This window comes from Mandrillus leucophaeus, unplaced genomic scaffold (assembly GCF_000951045.1).
Source record: "Mandrillus leucophaeus isolate KB7577 unplaced genomic scaffold, Mleu.le_1.0 Scaffold95, whole genome shotgun sequence".
Lineage (NCBI taxonomy): Eukaryota > Metazoa > Chordata > Mammalia > Primates > Cercopithecidae > Mandrillus > Mandrillus leucophaeus.
In genome coordinates this window covers 2363839-2377845 of record NW_012110363.1, presented here as the reverse complement: position 1 = coordinate 2377845, position 14007 = coordinate 2363839, and positions in this window count along the sequence as shown.

Genomic DNA, 14007 nt, shown 5'->3' with positions numbered 1-14007 from the left:
TTGACAGTATTCACAAATACTGTTTCATGGTGAATTTTGAGGAAGCGCTTTTACATATATTAATAATTTGCTGTTTTAAAATGTCAATCTGGCTTTGCTAAAGTGACTGATGGAAATATACCAATACTCTAAACGATAGGTGATTTATAAATGTGAAATTTTGCAGCTGCATTATTTGCTATTTTTACACATATGCACTAGGAGTTGCAACACTAATTCAGTAGAAATGTGTCTTATTAAATTATTATTTTATGACAAAACAATGGCATTTTCCTGGTTCCTAAGACAGTCTGGCGTATAACTGAATTTTGCAAGGTATCATAAGCTTTCTATTAAACTATAAAATCAGATAATGATAAATCTAGATGAATTAGTCTAACCTCACTTAAAAATGTATTTTTAATTTTACAGGCAATACATTAATTCATTCCGCACATTAAACAAATAAAACTTTACAAGTAAATGTAAATGTCTCTTTGATCACACCCTTAATCCTGATCACTTCCCACTTCCCTAGAGGTAATCACAGCTGTTAGTTTGTTGTGTATCTTTCCGGAACTGTATCATGTACATATTTATTTATATTGAGATAAATCTGTATGTTCTAAAATGGAAAAAATATCCAAAACCTGTTATTGAATGAAGAAACAAATTATACTCTGGTACATCTACTATGACATTTTAAATATAAAATAAGCGTACATATACAGAACAATACTACATATGTTCTATAAGTTCCCATTACTACCTCCTCTCCCTCTTTTTCTTCCCTTCTCCTCTTCCACTCCTCTTCTTTTTCTTCTTAACTACCTTTATGGTGATAGCTCTTATCTATATTTTAGGTTCACATCTTTCTTCTGCATTTCTGATACACATTTCTAACTGATTAATAGATATCTTAATCTACTGCTCCACAGACATCTTAAGTAAAATATAAAAGCCGGATTTTTATCTTTCCACATTTACTTTCTCCTCCTTCTCCTTTCCCTCTTTTGGTTAATATGCTATAATTGACATAATCTAAGTTTTTCAGTTTCCTATTCCTCAAATCATTTACTGTCTTAGATCCTTAAATCACTTAGCCTTAATGCCTATCAAATCTACTTTTTTCTGTATATTTCTGTTGCCACTTGTCTTATTTTAGTTTCTTGAACTTTTCATTTGGACTATTGTACTAGTTTACTCTTTTCTTTCTACTTCTATTCTAGTGGTTCACCAACTTTGTTGGGCACAATAGTTACTTAGGGAAATAGTCATTCTGTCAATTCAAACCTTTTCCATACTAGGTCATACCAGTCTGTGAATTTCGATCAGTTTGTTTTTTAATTCTTTGGGGTACTGAAATTAGAATTATGGCTGTATGTTTTTAAAAATTGCTTCCTTTGGGGTTCTCCAAAAGTTAAATGATTTGTGGGCTGAGATTTCCAGGAATGCTAACTATCTATATGCAATTTTCTTCTTGTATAGGTGATTTATTGTTATATGTTGTTTCTGATATATAAATCTTAAGATTATGACAAGAATAATTTTCTAATAGTTTAGCTAATCCATGGAAACTTATGATGAGAATTATGCCATAGCCAATATTGAAAGAAAGTGATTATTGGTGTAAAAAATTCATGAAATATTTCAAAATTTATAGTGCTCTGTTAGAATTATGATATGTGACTATTCTGGAGCTAAGACTTTTTCTAGTTGACATATTTAAGCTAATAAAAGAGATTTATTTCTTTTAAAAGACCCCCTTTTTTAAAATGGTGCTATCCCTGTTGAAAATTCCTACTGAAAACTGTTTCTTCTTCACAAAGGTCTTCAAGGAGTGTTTGTTGATTAGAAATTAGAGAATTTATCTGATTTGTGTTATTAATAGGATATTCTTCTTTGTTCTATTACCTTTATTTATTTTTTTCCTACTCATACCTACATGATTTGATCACACTTTTTTGCCTATACTATCTTGCAGTTTAATGATTCCTGTGGATCTCTAGAAACAAACTGTCTTGGTGATGAGGGTTCTATAGGCCCAGTAAAATCAAGAATTAGCAAGTCAATGCTAAGCTCAATAGGAACAAACATAAGTGGTTTAAGTCCCTGTAAGGGCTGCCTTGCAGTGTGTTGTGAATTGAACATATGTGGCACCATGGGTAATTAGTAAATTATTAAATTAAATTTAAAAATCTGTGTTATGTCTGCAGGCATACCACCCTGAGTGCACCTCATCTCATCTGAAAATCTGTGTTAATCTGGGATATCCACAGAAATAGAACCTATTTTTCTCTCTCTCTCTTTCTCTCTCTCTCTCTCTATATATATATATGAAATCTATTTATTTAGATAGATAAAATAAAGTCTCTCTATATAAATAGTTATATATTATATATTTTATCTATACATATAAAGACTATGGAGACTTTATATATTATAGAAACATATATATATATGCTTCTCTATATGTGTGTGTGTATGTGTGTATATATATGTGTGTGTGTATGTAGGGTAATAAAAGAGATTTATTTCTTTGAAAAGACCACTTATCAATTTACGCCTAGCGTTCCATTATTGGAACACTAAGCATGTGGGAGTTATTTATATCCTACTGCTCAAGGTCATTGCCAAGGTCTGATTGCAAAAATTTTAAAAATTGCAACTTCAGGCATAAATGGGTTAAAAACGCTGCTATCCTTATTGAGAATTCTTACTCAAAAATGTTTCTTCATATGCATATGAGAGAGAGAGAGACTTTAAGAAATTAGCTCTAGAGACTGGTCGGGTTGAGAGGTGGTTGGGATGGCAATCTAAAATCTGTATGGCAGGCTGGAACTGCAGGCAATGCTGCCATCTTGAGGAAAATTCCTTCTTCTTCAGGAAAAGCTCAGTCTTTTAATTGTCCTCCTCTCCCTGTCTCCTCTACTTCTCAATGTCCTTTTTGCACTTTTCTCTTCTCTTGCCTCATTTTCTTTCTCCCTCCTTTCCTCTTTCTCTCCCACCCTCCCTTTCTTTCTCTGCTTAGTCTTTTTTCTTCTTCCTTGATTTTTAAAATGAATTTATTCTGCATGCATTCATTCATTAACAAATGAATTGGGTCCCTTTACTTCACACTATAGTCCATATTCTCTAGGTTTCAAAGCCAATGACGTAATTTTAAGTCATTGGAAAAAAACACTGTTGAGAGTGATGGCTGAATATTCTTCATAGTATGAAATTTAGATTCTTGTTTTTGTATATTCTTGTAGTTTTGGATTTACATTTAACACTCTGTTACCAAATATTGGTCTAGAATTTCAAACATTACAAGCTTAATATTAAAATATTACAATGTGATTAACTTAGGTAAAGTTTTATTCATATATGGTCTTAAATCTATCATTTGGGGAAAATTGGGAATACATGTGACTAAATCATATTGAACATAATTAGTGAGAATATATTTTTACTGATGCAAAAGAAAATGCCTAACATTACACCTGATTTACAACCAGATATAGTAATTTGCAGTTTACAGTATGTTAATCTACAAATCAAAATGTACATTTCCGTAGTAAAAAGAAACAATGGTTTGTTCCTCTTGGAAAGTTATACTTTTTGTTGAGTAGTATAAGATCTTTTAGCTATAAATTTTAAAGTTCTGAATTAGTCTAGTTTAGAGACTAAAGTTTAAAAATAAACATTTCAGATTTATAATTTAGATTTATTATAAATGGATGTCTTCAATAACGTGAATATCAAAAGCTGAACTTAAAAAATAGAACATATATAAAAGAAAATCTTGCATCAAAATTGTAATGACATAACATGGCAAATAAAAGATGTACTGCCAAATTAAATAATATGATGTGATTGACATGTAATTATTATTATTGTTTTTTGAGACGGAGTTTCATTCTCGTTGCCCAGGCTGGAGTGCCATGGCACAATCTCAGCTCACCGCAACCTCCACCTCCTGGGTTCAAGGGATTCTCCTGCATCAGCCTTCCAAGTAGCTGGGATTATAGGAATGCACCATTCTGTATTTTTAGTAGAGACGTGGTTTCTCCATATTGGTCAGGCTGGTCTCGAACTCCCAACCTCAGGTGATCCACCCACCTCGGTCTCCCAGAGTGCTGGGATTACAGGCGTGAGTCATGGCGCCTGGCAGACATATAATTATTATAATTGAAGAAAGAACAAAAAAAGTCTGTATTACATAAACCCACCAGTAGGGACTAAAGATTGAAAGTCACCTTGGCTTGTGTTTTCTGCAGTATCCCAGACTTTTAAAATTGCCTTCAATTTGGATTGAAACAGTTTCATTGTTGATAGCTATACATAAGGTAGTTTGTATTGACAAAAGAGATTTGTGAAAAACCTTTATTTATTTATTTATTTATTTATTTATTTATTTTTGAGAGGGAGTCTCGCCCTGTCGCCCAGGCTGGAGTGCAGTGGCCAGATTCCAGCTCACTGCAAGGTCCGCCTCCCGGGCTTACGCCATTCTCCTGCCTCAGCCTCCCGAGTAGCTGGGACTACAGGCGCCCGCCACCTCACCCGGCTAGTTTTTTGTATGTTTTTTAGTAGAGACGGGGTTTAGTAGAGATGGGGTTAGCCAGGATGGTCTCGATCTCCTGATGTGAAAAAACTTTTATGGCATTCCCAAACATTTTAATTGCTAACGTTATCAGACTATCTATGAAGCAAATGACGCGCAGTCTATGAGTATATATTAACTACACTGAGGCTTTCAAAGTCACTACAAAAGTATGTGAAAATTTTACGGATCAATATCTGGCCACATTTTCAAGTTGCTGCTTAATGCTCCATTGTAAAGTCATATAGCACGTCAGTAAGAAGGCTTTTATCTCTTTGCCAAACCTAGAACTTTACATCTGGCAAGCTTGTTATATTTTAATTCCCAGATTCAATAGTGGTAAATCAGCATCCCTTGCTTGTCTGGAACTTTCGGTGATTTGGATACTGATCATTCTTGTGTTAATAAATGTAGAATGGAATGCAATTCAGACGTTGTCGCGCAATGTTGAACAAACCTTGTGTCTCTGAGACATTTATTCTACACATTAACATTTGATATTTCTGACACAAATCAAAATTTTTAGATAGAAAAAAATTAATGTACTACTTCCACAAGTATACTTTATTGCAAATATAATACAGGAAAATAAATATTTCTCCTAGATTACTGAATTGTAAACACAAACACGGTAAAAAATGAAATAGTTCAACCCAAAGAAATCTATTCATTTATGGGCACAACACCTTCTATTGTGTAACTTACATATAATCGATAGTAAACATTATTAGACTATATGGATTTACTCTTTCCTGGCTATGTAGACAATTATGGAAAAGAGAGTTTTAGGGAAAAAAAGGAACAAGACCCAACAAATTTAAACACGCATACACGCACACACACACATACACAAATACACCCCACATTTACTGCTATTTTAAACAAACCTTCCATGCTTAGGATGCATCTACATAGAATTTGGCTGCCAGAGTGAACGGAAAAAACAATATAACTGTCACATATCTCTATTTCAATATGATAAGGAAGTCCAGGTAGATTTTGTACTCTATTGAGGCACAAAGAAAATGACTAAAAAGTGTTTTTGAAAAATGAAACATTTTAACCTAAATAAATCTGTTCATTTATGGGCACAACACCGTCTATTGTACAACTTATAAATAGATAATTGATAGAAAGCATTATTAGACTATATGGTATTTACTCTGTCCTGGATATGTAGAAATTATGGAAAAGAGAGTTTTAGGGGAAAAAAAAAAAAGAGAAAAAGACCCAACAAATTGAAACACACACACACACACAGACTACTTACTCACTACTATTATAAAAATATCTATACTTAGGATGCATCTATACAGAAATAGGCTGCGAGAACAAACAAAAAAACAAACATGATAATACAAACAAAATAAAAATAATATAAAAACAAAATAATAGTAATAATGTGGACTGGGTTCCACAAGAGAACATGCCAATCCAGTTTACAGGGTTATGTTTATATATGTACATAATATTGTTCATTTTTCTAATAATGATTGAATAACTATGCTAACAATTATTGAATAATTATAGTCTAATGATTATTATTTTAAATAATTGTTTTCTATAATAATTGAAATCAAATAACAGTATGTATTAGTTTCCTATTGTCCCTGTAACAAACCACCACAAATTTAGTGGCTTAAATTACACAAATTTATAATCTTACAGTGCCAGAGGGCAGAAGTCTGAAATAGGTCTTACTAAAATCAATGAACTGGCAAAGCATGTTCTTTCCAGAGGCTGCAGGGGAGACTCTATTTCCTTGCCTTTTCCAGATTCTAGAGGTGGCTTGCATTCCTTGGCTTAAGACTTCTTCCTCTATTTTCAAAGACCATCATGTCAACCTCTGCTTTCATAAACATCTGTCTCTGACTATGACTTTATTGTCTTTCTCTTATACCTTCCTTGTGATTACGTTTGGACCACCTAGATAATCCCATCTCAAAAATCTTAATCACATCTGAAAAGTCTGTTTTACCATGTAAGGGACTATACTTCACAGGCTCAAGAGATAAGCACATGGACAATTTTAGGAGGGACAGGAGAGCATTCTCTACTATGCAGAAAAACACTTACTAATTCATGTATGGATTTATTTGCTAATATCAGTTCTTCTAAAAAAAGCTAATCCCCTATTCTTATGTTCTTTATTGTATTTTACTTTTTAGAGTGTGTGGATACATGAAGTGTAGCTTTTGGGGATATGAAATCAGCTTTCTTGATCTAGGAATGACTTCTGTTATTTCTCTTGCCCCTACCATCTGTTCTGTCTTTTGCTTTTCTATCCTTGAGTTCTTACCACTTTTAAATTTGATTGTGCCCATTTTTCATCTGTATTTCATACATATCTGTTCTCAGATTATTCTTTATCTGCGGGCTGGATATTTTCCATGTGCCCCCTTAGGTCTACATGGAAGCATTGTTACTTTATCTCTCTCCATCCTCACTTTACCTGGGGAGGCTGAAGAGTATGAAACATATCCATGGGCTTCTCACTCTCTAGCTTCAGGAGATCTGAGGTAGGGAGCAGGGTGAGAGCAGGGTGCATATGGCCCAGCTCCCTCTCTCAATGCACTCCAGGGCTGCCTTGAGCAGCAGGCAATTTCTTCCCTTCAAATTCAAATGCTCAGTCCCTTCGCTTGTCCCTTCAGGTTTAGCAGGAATGTGGCTGCTTCTGCTTCCCAGGTTGATGCTCTATCTCTTGGGTTTCCCCTATATTCAAACATTTGTAAATAGCCCTTTAGAAAATACACTCTCCTTGAATTATTCCGAGTGCCATTTTGCTTTCCATGAGAACCATTTCCCATTTTCTAATTTGTTAATCTTAATTTCTTGCAGTATCCGGTTTGTTGTTCATTGACTCCACTGCAGATTTTATTCATCAATCTTTTTTTAATCTTTGTATAGTCTTAGTCTTTTCTAAGTCTTAGATTTTTTCCATATTACATAATACTTTCAGACAACATTGGTTTCTTAATTTGAGAAACAATTAAATTGTTTTCAATTTGTTTTATCCTTAGGCATTACTCTAATGTCCCAAAAGAAAATTATCCTTTAAAAATAATGTATCCTTTTATCTATCTGATGATTTTTCTATTTTCTTGTGGTCACAGTGAGAGTGTATGCTTTCCTCATACTGAATGCTGAAACAGAGTCTAACCAGCAGTCCAAATCCCTCAGGCCAAGATGAAGTTTTATTGAAAAAGTTTAAATTTAGCATAAGTTATCTTGACTATTTAATGGTTTCTTGGGGGGATTTCTTATGAGGAAGATGGAGACACTCACATTTGTAGTTAACAACTTCTCTTTGCCAAAGGGGATCATTTTAAAATGCTTCATGTGAGAGCCAAAGACAGTCACAACATTGTGTCCCCACTTTTCACACTTTTTACCTGGAAATGGCCTTTATTACATCAATGGATTGAAAGTCACTCTTCCCGCCGCATTTTCTCTACTTGGTGCAGATTCTGTCACAGGAACACTTTCCAGAGTGGTTGTCAGAATGTGAGGCTCCCTTCAAGTGTTTCAAGCGCCATGCCAGACTCCAGCATTTGCTTCTTGGCCTTAGCATTCTTCTGAACTCAATTGGAGAGTATTTGTTAATTTCAAAGTTTATGTTTGTTTATTTATTATTAAGTCCCAGTGCCACTGCATTATATTTGTGATATATAGTAAAAGTAATTTGTTTTGAAACTTACTCAAGTGTTATCGTTAATGCTGAATAAACAGATATTTTGTATGACATAATCAGAACATTTACTTTTTACCTCCCATTTACTCAATCTTCTTCCAGTTTTTCTTTTTTTCCCTTGGATAAAATATAGAGTAAGTTCCATAAATTTTCTGGTCATTTTCAGGCACTAAAATTTTCCATGATTTTGGTCCTCCCCAAAATATCTGTTCAAAAATTAAAGTGTTGGCCGGGTGTGGTGGCTCACATCTGTAATCCCAGCATTTTGGGAGGCCAAGGCAGGAGGATCCCCTGAGATTAGGAGTTCGAGACCAGCATGGCCAACATGGCGAAACCCCGCCTTTACTAAAAATACAAAAATTAGCTGGGTGTGGTGGCATGCACCTGTAATCCCAGCTACTTGGGAGGCTGAGGCAGGAGAATTGCTTGAACCCAGGAGATGAAGGTTGCAGTGAGCTGAGATCCCAGCAACTGTACTCCAGTGGCAACAGAATGAGATTCTGTCTCAAAATAATAATAATAAAATAAAATAAAATAAAATAAAATAAAATAAAATAAAGTGTGAAGACTCATACTGGTCAAAACTTCCAAATTCATGTTAAGATAAATATTCTTTCCGACTATCTATGGAGATATCAAAATATATACATAAGACTATCATTGCCTTTGACTTGTCCTGAAGCAAAATTACCCTTGGTACAGTTTATATAATACATAATAAAGGGTTACATGACTTTAACCTCACCATCAACAACAATTATATGAGCACCTCTAAATATATTTCCCCAAATGCATTATATAATATTCAAATTCTTGAAATTATTTTATTTTGCTTATTTGGAAATGAAACTTCTTAAACAAATCAGACAATTCAAGTTGTTTTTAAAATCAATATTTATGCTGACATTCTTACATTTATTAGGAAAATTCCATTAAGATTATTTTGTATGATCAAGGACAATTTATTATTTTCCTGGTCAGTCCTTGTCTTCCTTCTTACAACTTGTCACAGTTCATCCCTCTCTTAAGTTCCTGCTTAACTTTTCTTCTGCGATTTAACTTCTCATGTCTGCGTTCAGTTCTTCTATTTTCTCCATGCTTTTACTCTGTCTTGGAAAGGAGATAAAAGCATTTAATTTACTGATTTACATACACACAAATACACAATTTTATTTTATTTTATTTTAAAATCTCCCCCCTCCCTTTTTCTTTTTCGTTTTTTTTTTTTATCTTTTTTTTTTTTGAGACAGAGTCTTACTCACTCTGTTGCCCTGACTGGAGTGCAATGACGCAATCTCATCTCCCTGCAATCTACGCTTCCCAGGTTTCAGTGATTCTCCTGCCTCAGTCTCCTCAGTAGCTGGGATTACAGGAGTGTGCCACCACGCCCGTCTAATTTTTGTATTTTTAGTAGAGATGGGATTTCACCATGTTGACCATTGACTAAAAAAAATACATGATTCTAACTAACGTACATTTACAGTAGCCAAGGTTACTGACCTCAGGTGATTCACCCACCTTGGCCTCCCAAAGTATTAGGATTACAAGTGTGAGCTACTGCATCCAGCCAAAATTTCACCTCTTTTTCTAATCCTGTCTATGAATCCTATCTTTTGAGGTTCGTTGCTCTTATTTTTTTTTTTTATTACAAAAAAGACCTGGAAAAAGTCTAGACATAAACATTTCTATAAAGAGGAAGATTTAGGGACCTCATATAAAATTTATACAGCTACAGGAAGCTTCTCCCAGCTACAGAGTCACTTTCTGCTTTATAGAGTGTGATTCTATTTACTTTATTCAAGACTTCAAGATTTATTTTTAATTTGATTCGCCTATTGAGAGCAATGCAATATTTAACCAGCCTCTGATTTCCTGATCCTTTTCCTCCCTTGCTTCTGAAGCTTCCCAGATGTACGCGCAGCAGGCTCTGACATCCTGTTACAGACGTTAATATATTTCACCCTTGCAAGTTGTCCTTTATGACTGCTCCTCCATTCAGGTATTACAGAGTTCCCTATTATGCTGTAACCTTGGCTACTGTAAATTTACGTTAGTTCAAATCACATCTTTTTATTTTTTAGACAAAGTGTATGCACCTTGTCTTCAGCTTTTAAGGAGGCTGTCATACAACACCAGAGAAAGCTGGCAACTTTATGTGAAACACATGGCGAGCCCCCAACATTGGCCAATTAATGACCAGAATGCAAGGCAATTTAAACAAGAAGGGAAATAAGCTCTAGTGTCTGAAGGAAAACAAAGCAAAATAAAACAGTGAGAATAAAATTATAAGAATTAAAATTCAAAAGGTAGTTTCGCAAAGCTTCAACAGCAGCAAAAAATGATAATAATAATACTTCCGCTTCCCATGAAAGTAAAAGCCTCTGAAAGCTCTGATCTAGAAATTTGAAAGTGGACTGTGGACCACAGGGGAAAAGATGTTGCAACTGAGAGCATCTATAAGGTATCAAAATGGAATTGGGAGAGATTATTTGTGCAAAGGTAAATTTGAGAGCAGATTTGGACATAATGTCTTAGAATCATAATCTGTTGTAACTGAAAGAATATAGAGGTAATTCAATCAAAATCTAAAAGAGAAATTTTATAAAAGAGATAACTTAAATATTCATTATGAATTTATATTAAAAGTATGTTCATCATATACTATCTCTTACTCCTATTTTTTCCCCTTAATCTTTACTATTTGCTCCTTGTACAAACGTAGGAAATACATTCTTTCTGTTCTACAACCTTTTTAACTATACCTATAGAGACAAGGCCCTGAAGAGAAAAAGAATTCTTTTTTCAAAAAGTATGCCTCCTTGTTAAACTTTTTAAGGTAAAGTTCTTCCAAGTCGAGGAAAATTTTAAAACTTAGAAAAATATCCAATTATCCATTTACTAAAGCCTCTGGTTTTTCAGACTATTTTATAATAAAATAATTTAAAACCTTTTCCTTTTTTCTGATTCAGAAATATTATACCTATAAATTTGGAAAAGACAAAATATGTATGAAGGAGAGTTAAAAATCATCCCTCATTCAACAATTTGGTCGCTTACCCTTCTTAGAATCATTTTTTATATGCAGATTTATAACATACTCTGCCATTTTAACAATATTTTAGGGAATATTTATCCTCTTAAATGTTCAGTTTATTTTAATAACTGTATAACATTTTGTCATATAGATATATATATCTTAGTATGTGTGTATATATATGTGTCTATATTACAGCCATCATCATTTAATTTCAGCAACTTTTATAAGTAATATAAATACTTAGTTTTAAACATTTTTACATAAACCCCTTTTCCTAAATTAAAAAATTATTTAGGATAGATGCCTATAAGTGTCCTATACATACTAACATTTTTAAAGGTCACTTTGCTCCCAATAATTATTGCCAGTTTTTGCTCTTCCACTTGTATATAATACTACTGGCCTCACTTCAAATCTGCCAGCAGTGAATTTTTTTAGGTCATCTTATCAGGCAAGATCAGGCCAGAAAGTCATTGATTAATTCATAAAACCAATTAAAGTGGAAATCATTAAAAATGTACCTACGTGTTTTATAGTTTTTGTAATTCCAAATGTGCATCTGTGAATTAATTTGCTTCCTTTCTGATTTAGAACCAAGGACTCGTCTTTAATTTACCAATTTGCCGCTACTTTTCTTGCATATACCACACTCACCTCGCACCACTATAATTTTCTGTTTCTATTTTTTAAGTGAAGAAAGAACCAAGGACCCTTGTAAAGCGATCAGACGCCTGTAATCCCAGCACTTTGAGAGGCCAAGGCAGGCAGATCGAGACCATCCTGGCTAACACGGTGAAACCCCGTCTCCAATAAAAATACACACAAAAAAATTAGCCGAGCGTGGTGGCATGTGCCTGCAGTCCCAGCAACTCGGGAGGCTGAGGCAGAAGAACCGCTTGAACCCAAGAGGCAGACGTTGCAGTGAGCCAAGATCGCACGACTGCACTCCAGCCTTGGTGACAGAACGAGACTCTGTCTCAAAAACAAAAACAAAAACAAAAACAAAAACAAAAAAACTCCAGCAATCAGAGTGCAGAATCCCTTCAGACCTTTAAAGAAAAAATTTACTTTCTCTTTTTATGTTGTCTTATCCAGATCTAATTTGACATAACTATTTTGGGGAGTTCTTCTTACTCTTTTCAAAGCATATAACTTATTTTTTATGAAAATAGCAACTTTCTTCTTTCAATTTGAGTTTATTGATTTGGGTGTTATTTAGTTAAAATTCTACAACAAAATGTTAACTGAAAATATTATCACTTCTTTAGGAAAAATAAGTGAAAAGACTGATAGATCAAGGAGTATAAGGTGCTGGAAAAAAATCAATATTTTTCATACATATTGTTTCATTGTTATGTTCCCAATATATTATTTTTGAAAGCCATATTCCCATTTTAAAGACACTTAAATTCTAAGCATTTACATAACTTTGCCAAAATAAAAATCTAGAAAGTATCTGAATTGAGATTAAAATGTAGATGTGATTTATCCCAAAGTATAGAAAATGTATCTGTGCTTCTAAATGACACTATTATGCCAGCATATTTAAATGCTTATCAATGGATTCCAATTAGCTTTATAAACTTTTCTCAAATGATACAACAAACAGCATTTTGAATAAGATAATCTTTGAATAAATAAAGAATATGAATAGTTCTTTTTTTGTTTTTCAAGTAAATGCATTTTATCAATTTTTTTGGAAATCAAACTTACAAAATGTTGCAAAAATAAAATTGTACTAAGGCACCTGTATACTCTTAAAACCAATTCACCTGTTGTTTACATTTTACCCCCACTGGCTTTATCGTTTGTGTTTTCTCTATCTGTATCAATAGATACCTATGATACAAACTTTTCCAAACTATTTAAATATATCTAATATTAAAATATTAAAATGTTAAATATTAAATATAAATATTATCAACATAGAATCCTGTTGATGGTGTTCTAGAGCTTCCAAAAATCCAATTCCTTTGCTTTTTCCCCACCCACTTCTCTCCTGTTGTTAGTACCATCTTTGGGTCTTGTTGGGAACAGGCCCCCCAAAATCTGGCCATAAACTGGCCCCCAAACTGGCCATAAACAAAATCTCTGCAGCACTGTGACATGTTTGTGATGGCCATGACACACACGCTGGAAGGTTGTGAGTTTACCGGAATGAGGGCAAGGAACCCCTGGCCCACCCAGGGTGGAAAACCGCTTAAAGGCGTTCTTAAATCACAAACAATAGCATGAGCGATCTGTGCCTTAAGGACATGCTCCTGCTGCAGATAACTAGCCCAACCCATCCCTTTATTTTGGCCCATCCCTTTATTTCCCACAAGTAATACTTTTAGTTAATCTATAATCTATAGAAACAATGCTTATCACTGACTTGCTGTTAATAAATACATGGGTAAATCTCTGTTTGGGGCTCTCAGCTCTGCAGGCTGTGAGACCCCTGATTTCCCACTCCACACCTCTTTATTTCTGTGTGTGTGTCTTTAATTCCTCTAGCAACGCTGGTTTAGGGTTTCCCTGACTGAGCTAGTCTCAGCAACGTCTTTTGTTTGTTTGTTTGTTTTTGAGACAGAGTCTGGCTCTGTTGCCCAGGCTGGAGTGCAGTGGCCTGATCTCTGTGCACTGCAACCTCTGCCTCCCAGGCTCAAGCTATCCTCCCATCTCAGCCTCCCAAGTAGCTGGGACCACAGGCACATGCCACCAGGCCTGGCTAAT